Raw genomic sequence first — 13,506 nt, 5'->3', positions numbered from 1 at the left:
ACTATGATTTGCATTGGATGAATGGCCCCTAGAGCTATCTGGTCCATAATTTCTGCATGAAGACTGTTCTGGTTGAGTTCAATTTCATATCCTTGATAAGAGTTTGTCCTATATTTTCAGTTTATTTCGAATGGAAACTATAGAGAAAGAGAGGTCCAGATCGGTGATTAGATGAGCAGCTAAATGGTGCAGTAAAAAAGAGTACCAGAGCTAGAGCCGGGAATATCTGAGTTCAAATCCAGCCTCAGATACTTCCTAGTTCTGTAAACCCATACACACTTAACTCCAACTGCCACACACACACACACACACACACACACACACACAAAAATCCTAGGTTAGCAACTCATCTGTGAATTATAATCTGAGAGAGTTACTAGAGTACACAGAGAAGTTATTATGAATTGCCCATAGTCATTTAGCCAGCATATGTCAGACACATGGCTTGGATCCAGCTCTGTCTGATTCCAGAGCCACACCAGTCTACCTCAGTTTATATAGTGTTTTAAAATCTGCAAAAATATTTTTCAGTGATCTCCTTTGGACAATACAAACCAGTCTGGTAGGTAGGTATTCCAGGGATTATTATCCCCATTTTATCAAGGAGGAAACTGCAGCTGAATGAAATTAGATGATTTACCTAATATCTACCTAGCTAGTGTCACAGGTAGGATTTGAACTCAATTCTTTCCTACTCCAAGTCCAGTATTATTATCCACTAACTCTATGGCCTCTTTTTTTTTTTTAATAAAATATATATAATATATGTGTATACATATATAAAACATAACAATGGAAAATATAAAACATGGTTATATGTTACATATACATATATATCATAGAAAATTATTTCCCTATCCCCAAACAAAACTTCTACATGCAGCTTTTTCCAACAATAAAACATTTTTCAAATGATGTGACTCGTAAGCATAAAATATGCTTCACTCTTAATGGTGCTTTTGGGAAGAAGCCAAGATAGGCAAGGGGTGAACAGCATGAGCAGCAGTAGGGAGATTAAAGAGGAAAGAAAGGAGAGAGCAGAGGTGAGACTAGTCACAAACAAAACAAATTTCCACTTCAAATGGGGGTCATAAAGAAAAAGGTAAGAATTAGTGATCCGATTCTGGGTACAGGGAAGCATGAAATAGAAGCAAATTATTTATGTCACTAGTGTCGATCATATTTCTTCTCTTTTACTTCCTCCTTTGTAAAGAGAAAAGTGGGTAGCAAAGATGATGAAAAGTATAAAATGTGATGAAAGGAAATACATATTCATCAAAACAGTTGAATATGAAAGGGCTGACCACATATACAATGAAAATAGCAAAATGTAGAATCCAATTTGTTAACAAGACAGACACTTTAAATATAAAGATTCACACAGAATTAAAATTAAAGGCTAGAAAAGAATTTGTTATGCTTCAGGGGAATTTTAAAAATGCAGGGATAGTAATCATGATCTCAATCAAGGTAACAGCAAAAACATATCATTAAATGAGGAAAAAATGAGAAAATTACGTAATATATAAAGGTACGATAGACAAGGAAATAAAATCAATACTTAATAATATGTGCCCTACCTGGAGAGACTTACATGAACTGATGCTGAGTGAAATGAGCAGGACCAGGAGATCATTATATACCTCAACAATGATACTGTATAATGATCAATTCTGATGGACGTGGCCCTCTTCAACAATGAGATGAACCAAATCAGTTCCAATGGAACAGTAATGAACTGAACCAGCTACACCCAGCGAAAGAACTCTAGGAGATGACTATGAATCACTCCATAGAATCCCCAATCTCTATATTTTTGTCCACCTGCATTTTTTATTTCCTTCACAGGCTAATTGTACACTATTTCAAAGTCCGACTCTTTACACAGCAAAATAACTGTTTGGATATGTATACTATAACTTATACTTTAACATATTTAACATGTATTGGTCAACCTGCCATCTGGGGGAAGGGGTAGGAAGAAGGAGGGAAAAAGTTGGAACAAATGGATTTGTAACTGTCAATGATGAAAAATTACCCATGCATATATCTTGTAAATAAAAAGCTATAATAAAAAAAAAAATAATATGTGCCTTAATTGACATTGCAACTATTTTCTTAAAGGAAAAGTTAACAGAATTACAAAGAAAAACAAGACACCGAAATTGAAATAGTTGTAGGGATCTCAAGATACTGCTTTCAGATATAAACAAATGTAAGGGGAAAAATTCTGAATAGAACTTTAAAACGTTAGATGTGTTAAATCTCTGCTGATAGTGAATGGGAATAGAAAGGTGTATACATATTTCCTAAGTGTACATGAGACTTTTATAAAAGTTGACTATAAACTTCAAAAGCAAGTGTAGAAAAGCAGAAAAATAAACATCCTTTATTAAAAATACAATAAAAATTATGACCAATAAAGGACCTTTGAAGAAAGAATTCAAACTCAAATGGAAATTAAATAATTTAATCCTAAAGAATTAATGAGTCATAGAGAAATTATAGAAACAATAGATGATATTGTCAAAGAAAATAACGAGACAACATACACAAACTTTTGGGACTGCAGCCAAAGTAATTAATATCTCTCAACACCTTCATCAACAAATGAGAGAACAAAAATCTAAACAGTAAATTGGACCTGCAATTAAAACAAAATTAGGAAAAAAAAAAAAGGTAAACACAAAAATGAAAATTCTGAAAAATATAAGATGAATAAATTGGAAGTTAAAAAAAAAACTTCATTGATAATTAAAGTAGCTTTTTTAGGGGAAAACACTTTCTAAAATAAATAGCTAATCTGCTTTTTTAAAATAATTTACTAATGGAAAAAAGGAGAATTAACAAATAATATAAAAAGGAAATCATTAAGAAATATTTTTGGCCAAATAAATACCAATAAAATTGATCGTTTAAATTAAATGGATGAACATTTGCAAAAGTGCAAAATGCCCAGGTTAAAAGAACAAAAAAAAAAATTGTTCTTATTTTGAGAATTTAATTTAATTGAGAATTTAAATAACTTCAGAAAAAGAAATCCGAATGAGCTAGAAACTCTCAAAATATGTCTAGTACCATATATATATCCAAATGAATTCCATCAAACATGGAAAAAACAATTGATTCTAATATAACACAACTATTTGTAAAAACAGAAAAAGAAAAAATCATCCCCCTATATACAAATACAGTCCTGATGGCCTAAACCAGGGAGAAACAAAGCAGAGAAGGAAAACTGTCAAATAATGTCCTCAATAAATAACAATGCAAAAATATTTAATAAAATGTTAGCAAAAAGGTACCATATTTAAAAAGACTATATATTATGATTAGGCTGGCTATAGATCAGGAATTCAAGATTGATTCAATATTAGGAAAACCATAAATATAACAGACTATAACAAAACTAATAAAATTGCATGATTGTACCATTAGATACTGCTAAAAAGCTTAGGAACAAGTGAACCTGTTCTTATTTTGATCCATAGTATCTCTCTAAACCAAAGAGCTAACATTATGGAGAAAAATGTAATAGAAAAACTAGAGATCTTTTTAATAAGAGGCAAAGCAGATGTCTTTACATCTTTTTCACTACTATTATTTAACTCAGAAAATGCTATAATTAGAAATGTTGGCTATAGAAATTAAACAAGAAAAATATAGGCAATATGCACAAAGAGGAAATAAAACTATAGTTTTGGGTTTTTGCAGATGATATATCAGTCTACTTGAGGACCTAAACATTTGACTAAAAAAGTAACTGAATTAATTAACAACTTCACAAAGTAATAGATTATAAAATAAATGCACACACATTAAAAAAGCAGCTGAAAGATGTAGAAACACAAATTCAATTCAAAATAATTGTGGTATATGTAAAATATTGAGGAATTAATCAAAATATATACAGTAATTATGCAAAAAAAAACTCATAGAAATACAGCCCTAAATAATTAGAGTAATATTACTTATAATTAGACCATGCCAATATCATGAAAATTATAATACTACTTTAATTTACTCATCTAGTATCATCCCACTTAAGTTACCAATCAGTTACTTTGCAAAATAATAACAAATTCATCTGGCACATAGCAAACTCTTGATAAATGCTGGTAAACTGACTGAAAATTGATAGGGCTATAAGGAACCCAAAAGTTACTATAAAGCCAAATATTTAGAATTGGTCTGTAAAACATTACAATGTTGAAAGACATTTATTGAGATACCTAATACTAACAACTTGGATTATATTGATTGAAAGGAAAAGTGGATTAATAGAACTGATAGGATTCACGTTCAAGAAATAGGAGATTGTGCAGTGTAAAGTACAATGTTCAATCTCTTTTATTCATGCTTTAGTAACAATTGTTCAAAGATCCAGACATGGAAAAGACATGAAAATCCACCTAATCCAACTTCTTGTTTTATAGATGAGAAAAGTGAGGGACAACACAATTAAATAACTTATCCAAGGAAATAGCAGCTGCAAGAATGACAGGGAGAATCAGAAGCCAGGCTCTCTGACTCCAGAATCAGTACCCTTGCCCTTGTACCAAAAAGTTAAGAAAGTTGAAGAAGTAAAGGGGAGATGAGTAAACTATTAGAATAGAAAGAAATTTAAAATACATTCCATCAATTCACCTATTATTAATTATTTACTATGTGTAAAATTCTGTGTTATGTGCTAAGAATTTGAGGACAAGCAAAACCTTCCCAGTCCTTGTCTTATGACTTGCATTGGAGAATGAGGAGTTTAGGAAGACAGTATATCCCCAGATCAATTCATGCTTTGATTTAAGTAAAGTAAAGACAAAGTAATTTCAGAGAAATGAGCAAAGAAATTATGAAGGAGGGAGATACCCTGCTCCCTTCTCAAGATGTTAACATGGTGGATGTGGTAGGAATTTTTATGACCTAAACATAACTCTCAAGATAACATGCAAATCCAAAAGCTTTAAAATATATTTCCAGCTGCAAAAGCATTTAGTGAACAATTAGCCCTGATGTTTCGCATTTAATGCTGTGACCCTGGGCAAATTATTTTATCGCTGTTTGCCTCAGTTTCTATAATTGTATAATGGGGATAACATCACCTACTTTGCAGGTGATGACGATCAAGTGAGATATTTGTAAGGTACAAAGGTACTTAGCACAGTATCTCACATGAAGTAGGCACTATATAAATATTTATTCTTGGAGTAGCTAGTTAGTGCAGTGAATAGAGCACCAGCCTTGAAGTCAGGAAGACCTAAGTTCATATCTGATCTCAGAAACTTAACATTTCCTGACTGTGTGACCTTGGGCAAGTCACTTAACCCCACTTAACCCCACTTGCCTCAGCAAAATAAAATAAAATGAATTTTTATTCTCTTTTCCCTCTCCCCTCATGCAATTCACAATCCAGTACCAGCCTATCCTTCTAAGGTGATTTCACATTTTCACTCCTTCACTATTCCCCAGCCAACTGACCTATTGACTACTCCCCATAAACAATATTCATCTTCCTTCTACTTTTGCCTTTTCAGTATGTTTGTTCCTCATACCTAGAATGATTCCTCTTCATCTCTGTGTCTTAGAATACAATCCTTCTGTGTCTTGGACTGTCATCTCCTTCAAATGACCTTTTTTCCCTGATTCACTTGTTATCCAATATAAATAAAAATATAAACCAATATAAACTCCAGAAGAGTACACTAGAAATCTATGCTTGTTTTGCTACTCTTTTTGATATTCAGATCAATTTTTTTTTAATTGGAGGCAGTATGATAGTAGAAAAAGCACTGGCTTCAGAGCCAGAAAGACTTGAGCTCACATCCCACTGACCTACTGGCTAGGTGACCCTGGGCAAGTCATTTAATAATTCAATATTTTAGGTTTATGTAGCAGAGAAGGTAAAAAGTATCATTGGTAGAGGGAGTTCCTCATTGAGACAGATAATAAGAGAGCTCTTATTGTATTGCATTTGATGAATTTAAATCACCTGGACTAGATGACCTTGATTTTTGGATGCTAAAACAACTAAGTAACAGAGATAATTGTCAAGAAACTATAAGTGAGATCTGAAATAAGATAGAGAATGGAATAGATGCTCCAGGACCAAAGAGAGAGATATGTTGTCCTGATTATCAAAAAAACTATAGGCCACTGAGCTTGACACTGATTCCTGAAAAATTCTAGAGCCGATCATTAGCAGTGTCTTGTTAATATCATGAAAGGAAAATGAGAATTAATGACAAAAAGCTAGTCAAACTTTATCTTGCCAGGATAATATAGTTTCCTTTTTTAAAAAAATTAGAGCAGCTAAACTAGATTAGGAGAGCACTGTAACTATAGATTATCTGTGGAGAAATGTAGACTAGACAAAAATATAATTAGATGGATTGGGAACCGGTTGACTACTAGACTCAAAAAGCAGTCTTTTGTGGTTCCATGTCAGCTTGGAAGAAGGGCTCCAGGAGAGCACACCAGCGATCTGTGACTGACTTGCTGCTCTTTTTGGTATTCTCATCAGCAATACTTTTCTTAATTGGAGGTGGTATAGTAGGGTGGAAAGAGAGCTGGTTTCAGAGACAGAAAGATTTGAGCTCACATTTCACTTCTGACCCCCTGGCGAAGTGACCCTGGCCAAGTCATTTAATCATTCAATGTTTTAGGTTTAAGTTGCAGAGAAGGTGAAAACTGACAGTGTCACTGAGACACTAATGAAATTACAAATCCAATCCCTTCTGTATGTGATATATTCATCAAACTTGCAGATAACACAAACCTAAAATATATAAATACTGAATGATGGAGTAAAGCTCCATAAAGATTTTGAATGGATAAAACATTAGGCTGAATCTAAGAAAATAAATTCAATAGGAATAAGTGTAAAATCTTACATTTGGTTCAAAAAATCAACTTCACAAGTATAAAATGAGAATAATATGGTTAGATAAAAATATGTCTGAAAAAGATCAGGAGATTTTAATAGAACACAAGCTCAATATGAGTCAACATTATAATATGGCACCTAAAAAAGCTAGCATGAATTTGATATTCATTAACAGAAGCACAGCTGGTTGAATCCCTTTTGGGTTAGCCGGGTCTGTCATTCTGCTTTGTGGCAGATTTCTTCTCACTCTCCCCCCATGCCTCATGGTGTCTTTCTCCTTGTTATAGCTAACTAACTCTTTTAGGGGGTCAAACTCCTCTATAGAGTTAGCCTGCCAGTCAATGGTGTATTCCCACCTCATGGTGTATTATTTCTCCTGGTTAATTGGGGGTTCCACTAGGGAACTTGTCTTTTCTCTTGTTAATTGTTTTTTTTTTTTAAACCTTTCCTTGCTAACTATATGATCTCCCAAATCTATCTTATATTTACCGCTCCTTATGCCTATTTTAGCTCTTCCTTTTGTCTATAATTTCTTCTTGTAAATAAACCTATCTTTTGGCAAGAAAAGGGTCTTTGTGAATACTTCACATGTGTCCTGTGCCTTGCACTTTGTATTTGGACTAGAGATTGCATTCCCAAGTCCAAATGGCTTAATGCTGAACCTCATCACTAATGAGAATTTGGTGTAGTGGAAAAAAACAAGAGTGCTATGGAAAAGAAGCTGGCAGAATACAAGTGTAATATCGATGAAGCAATCCAACTTAAATTAGACACAGCCAAGGGCAATTCTAGTTTAGAGTACAAGCCTATTTGTGAAATACTCAGGAAATAATGGGAAACTATGAACAGTATTATCTCATAAACTGAAAAGAAGAACCTGCTGAGAGACATTGGTATGAGATCCCTATGTACTTTTTGAAGAAATGACAATGACATTTAAGATGATGTTGGAAAAAATGTCTGAACTTGAACAAATATATAGATAAGAACTTATAGGTAAGTGCTAGAGGTATTATGATTTTGAAGGTATTCTGGAATTGGCCCTTCAGGATATCTCAAAATGAATAAGATTTCCAAAGGGATAGAAAAGATCATGGAGAGTTTTATTGAAAAGATTTTGAAGGAAGACATAAGCAATTACTTATACATAATTCTGTTTTATCTCTAAAATTTTTCTGGGAGTGTTCTCTACTTTAATCGAATGTATCTTAGATGAATATATAAAGACATAGAAACAGGCTATTCTTACTAGAAAGACTATGGATCCATTGAAGCATATATGACTAGAAAAGTACTGCCTCTGAGATAGGAATCAAATACACACACAGATAATCTGACTATTATGTTATTACTTCTGAGATAAGAAAATAAATTTTAGTATATAGCACCATATCCTCTATGGGTGATTTTTGAGAAAATATGATTAAAATTATATAAAATAAAAAGGCATAAAGGTAATGTCCACACTTAGGAAATTACAGATTCATCAGAATAACATTCAAAAAAACCTGAGTCCTTGCAAGCAAAGATATTGTAGGATATAAGTCAATTGAGGGCCAGAACTCATTCACTTATTGTCTTTATATCCTCAATTCCTAGCAAAGAACTGGGGAAACATTTAACAAATATTCACCATTGACAAATGAAGTAAATATGAAATTATTATATGATTTCTGCCTTTAGGTTCCCAGTGCAGATTTTATATGAAAGAAGACATAAATATCAAATTTGTAAGGACAGTATAATGAATATAATGAAATCCTTAAATATATATAATATCTCTCCAATATTCTCCAAACAATAATCTGAATTTATGATTACGGTATGGAAAACTAGACTAAATATATGCCAACCTTGAGACATTAAAAGAGAGAGAGAGAAGCAGAGCTTCCAGAAATAAAGAAGTGATAGTCCCTCTTAGACTCTGTTCTCATCTAGAGTATTATATTTAATTCTGGTTGTTGGAGAATTGTTCAGGGGAGGGTACTCAAGATGGTGAAGGACCTTGAATCCATTTCATGGCACTGGTTGAAATAACTGATATCTAGCTTGAGGAAGAAAAGACAAAGAGGAAATAATGATTGTCTTCCAAATATTTGTAAGGTTATCATATAGAAAAGGGATTAGATTTGTTCTATTTGGCCCCAAGAGAAAGAACTAAGAGCAATCCCTAGAAGGTGAAAAGTGGCCAATTTGAAAAATGAGTAGATGCCCATCAATTTGGGAATGGTTGAACAAGTTCTGGTATATAATAATGAAATATTATTGCTCTTTTAAAAATGATGAACAAGCTGATTTTAGAAAAGCCTGGAAATATTTACATGAATTGATGCTGAGCAAAACAAGCAGAACTAGGAATACATTGTACACAATAACAGCAAGAATGTGCAATGATCAATTCTGAAAGGCTTGATTCTTCTCAGTGGTTCAGTGATCCAAAACAATCCCAATAGACTTTGGACAGAAAATGTCATCTGCATCCAGAAAAAGAATTAAGGAGACTGAATATAAAACAACACATGCTATGTTCACTTCTTTTTCTGTTGTTTTTTTATCTCTCCCATGGTTTTCCCTTTTGCTCTTATTTTTCTCTCCCAACATGATTCATAAAGTAATGTGTATTAAAAATAAATAAATTTACTGGAAAAAAAGTGGCCAATTTAAGCTTGACAACAGACAAAACTTCCTAACAGTTAGAGGTGTGTATAAGCATGATGGGCTTCCCATAAATAAAGAGGGCTGGCATGGGAAGTAGTGGATTGTCTTTTATTAAAGTTCTTCACATAAAGGCTTGTTGACTATTTATTAGATAGGTTACAGTAGAGATGGTCTTCACAGTAGTCTTGATCTATTGTCACCTGATAGAATCTCCAAAATAATTCTAATTTTTCTCTGTAGTTGAAGCTATTGTCCTCACCTCCAAGAATTTGAATTACCATAAAAGTCTTTCACTCAGTTCTACTGGGATGATTTTTATGAGAAAAATCATGACCTTCTCTGAAACATGTAAGAATAATTTATTCCAATGTTACATTGGGTGGGTAAGGTAAAAAAATTAAAATAACCAAAGAAAATGAGATGATGAGATTGTCCTTGTGTTCCTGTCATATTTGAACCTCTCACAAGAAATATACACTCAGTTTAAGACAGATGAGATTGAATGATGGGAAAGGGATGGTGTCATCCAGGCTAAACACAGGGTATACCTTTATGCAGGTTGCATAACAATGAAAATAACAGAAGAAAGGGTGTGTGTGTGTGTGTGTGTGTGTGTGTGTGTGTGTGTGTGTGTGTGTTTACAACACAAGAAAAGCTGAAACCAGAATCATTCCAATAAACCCAAGAGTCAAACCCAATAAACTGGAATGAAAAAAAAAGGAATAATAGAATCCGGGTTCTTTTTAGCATGTGCCTTATTTGTAAATTTAAAATTGTTATTTGTTCCAAGTACACATAAAAATAATTTTTATATTCAGTTTTTAAAGTTCTGAATTCTACATTTTTTCCTCTCTCCTCTTTACCTCTCATTGATAAGGTAAACAATTCGATATAGGTTAAACAAACATATGTTGTCATAAGAAATATATTTCCATATCAGTCATATTATGAAAGAAAACAGACCAAAAAAAAAAAAAGAAAAATTTTAAAAATACGATGTGATCTGCATTCAGACTCAAACAGTACTTTCTCTTGTTCTAGATTTATGCACTTTAGAGAAGGAAAAGATGAGGGGGGGTGGGAGAAGGGAAGGATAGGGTTGGAAGAAGTGGAAAAGAAAGTAAATGTGCTAAAATAATTAGAAACCAACGTAAATCTGGTGAAGTAATTTTCCTATTTACTGTGGAAGAATTGCTAAGAGTTGGATAGATTTTTGATCTCATTAATCTGAGGATTCCCTCTTCTGATGAAAATCAAACTTTATCCATTCTAGATGATTCTTGTCCATCTCCTCCCATAACTTCAACATAAGGGAATAATCCAATGTACTAGGAGTTTTCTTCAAATCCTGAAAATATCAGTGTAACATAGTGTTTTTCCTTTGAGGTACGAGAAGATTGGGATATGTTTAAGTAGTGTGTAGTCAGGCAATTTTCAGATGAAGTCATCAGTTATCTATAGTCATATTAAAAAAAAAGGTTGTAAATCACTACTGATTAGGGAAATACAAATTAAAACAACTCTGAGGAACTATCATAGAACTATCAGATTGGCTAATATGACAAAAAAGGAAAATGGCAAATGGTGGAAGGGATGTAGGGAAATTGGGACACTGATGCAATTTGTGGAGTTGTGAACTGAATCAACCATTATGGAAAACAATTTGGAACTATGCCCAGAGGATTCTAAAATTTTGCATACTCTTTGATCCATCAATACCATTACCAGGTCTATATACCAAAGAGATTTTTTAAAAAAGGAAAATGATATATATGTACAAAAATAGCTGTAGCATCTCTTTTAGTGGTGTCAAAGAACTGGAAATAAAGCACATGCCCATCAATTGGGGAAAATGACTGAACAAGTTGTGATATATGATTGTGACAGAATACCACTGTGCTATTAGAAATGACAAGCCCAATGCTCACAGAAAAACCTGAAAAGACTTACATGACCTAATGCAAAATGAAATGTGCAGAATCCGGAAAACATTATACACAGCAATCATACTATGTACGTACTGTACAATGAATAACTGTGAATGACTTAGCTATTCTCAGTAATACCATAATCTAAGACAATTCCAAAGGACGGATGATGAAAAATGATATGCATTTCCACAAAAAATAATGATGGAGTCTAAATATTAAAACATACTTTTTTTTTTAAACTTTAGTTTTGTCATTTGTGGTTTTTTTCATAAATTAATTTGAAAATATGTTTTTGTATTATTATTTTATCTTCATTGTCCATGTGTAAGAAGAGAACTATTTTTGGACACAAAAAATGATGGGGACTGAGACAGAAGAAGCCATATTATATCTAGTTACCTGCAGGGAAGCCTAGACACTCATTAGATCCCTTCAGGGAAACTTGACATGCTCCAAGGAACTCATGCCAAATGAAGATGCTGAAATGGAATAAATCCTGAGAACTTGACCTTGCTAGTACTGGAGACATCAGAAAATCAAGGAATTCCCTGAACTGAAAAGCAAACCCAAGACTACAGTGAGAAGGAACAAATTAAACCTATATCTTGTATCATATGGAGAATTGAATGACTTTCATAGGTCCCATGGGAAAGTGGGATCCAATAGAAGAAAGGATTACTTGATACCTTCCAGAAATGGGAAAAGAGTTTTCCTAAAAGTTTAGAGGCTCAGATACTTAGAAACCCTTTTCTCTATGTTTTGCCAAATTAAATCAAAAACCTGTCCTGTAGTCAATAGTTTATTATTCTGAGTCCCCTTTGGAAGAACAAATAAACCACATTTTCAGGAGGACATGAACTAAAGAGATTTTATGAAAAATTTGTAAAATATTTTATCTATACATCATGTCAACAGCAAGAAGAATAGTAGGAAGAATAGTAGGAAAATGGAGCCAGGAGGTCATCATCCTACTCTCCTCAGAAAAAGGAATGGTTAAGAGTTTTATCTATCACCACTCCACCCTTTCAAAATAACATTAATTTAAGAGATAATTTTTTAGGCTCAAGCTGTATTCCTGATCACTATCCCTTAACAAGAAAAGAATAGTCCAAGCTGGTTGTTGTAGTTCATTTGCTTCAGTCACATCTGACCCTTTGTGACCACTTTTAGTGTTTTCTTGGCAAAGATTTCCTTCTCCAGCTCATTTCACAGATGAAAAAACTGAGTCAAACAGGGTAAAGTGACTTGCCCAGGGTCACACAGCTAGAAGGTGACTGAGACCAGATTTGGACTCAGGAAGAGGAGTCCTGGTAACTCTAGATCTGGCACTCTGTGCACTCCACCAACTAGCTCTGCCTGCCCCTCCTTTTTCCTCCTCCTGGCCCACCAAGCTATATACCTTTCTTAACAAAAACTAATTATATAAAGACTACAAATAGCAAATAAACCCATTTAGTTACATTGAGGAGAAATCAGAAGGTTGCTGATGTGAATATACTAGACAATACAGAGTGAATGAACTTTCCCACTGAGAGTGAGATAGCTTAGGTCAATCAAGAATCTTAGATGTCACCCAAGGAATTCTGCAAAATTTCCAACAAAGATGGAGATAAGGACATAAAGAAAAAGCTCCCTTATATGTAGTTTCTTCCCAGAGCCTTTCTCTACCTTCCTCTCCCTAAAGAACATCTGAAATAGCATGTCTTTTCTCCCAAAGTTGGAAGCCAGAAGACCAGAACCTCTCTTCTTCCAAATTTTCACCAACTCTACTGCTCACACGGGTTGTATGTAGCACAGAATAATGCATCTCCAACTAAGAGGAGAGTTTTATGCAAATGGTTCCCTAGTTATTTATGTACATAAAGAAACACCTTTTTATAAGAACATACTCTTAAGACTCAAGTAAAATAAGGTAAGAATTGTGTAGGCAAATCCATATCTTACTTGTCCCTCAGTCCTTGGAACCTATATTATTTACTATCCATATTGGTAGGGTATTTCAATTTACTCAACTCTTTTACATGTAGAGATGGCTAT

This window comes from Antechinus flavipes, chromosome 1, assembly GCF_016432865.1.
Source record: "Antechinus flavipes isolate AdamAnt ecotype Samford, QLD, Australia chromosome 1, AdamAnt_v2, whole genome shotgun sequence".
Classification (NCBI taxonomy): domain Eukaryota; kingdom Metazoa; phylum Chordata; class Mammalia; order Dasyuromorphia; family Dasyuridae; genus Antechinus; species Antechinus flavipes.
The sequence above is the reverse complement of the archived record's forward strand: the minus strand, read 5'-3'. Positions refer to the sequence as shown.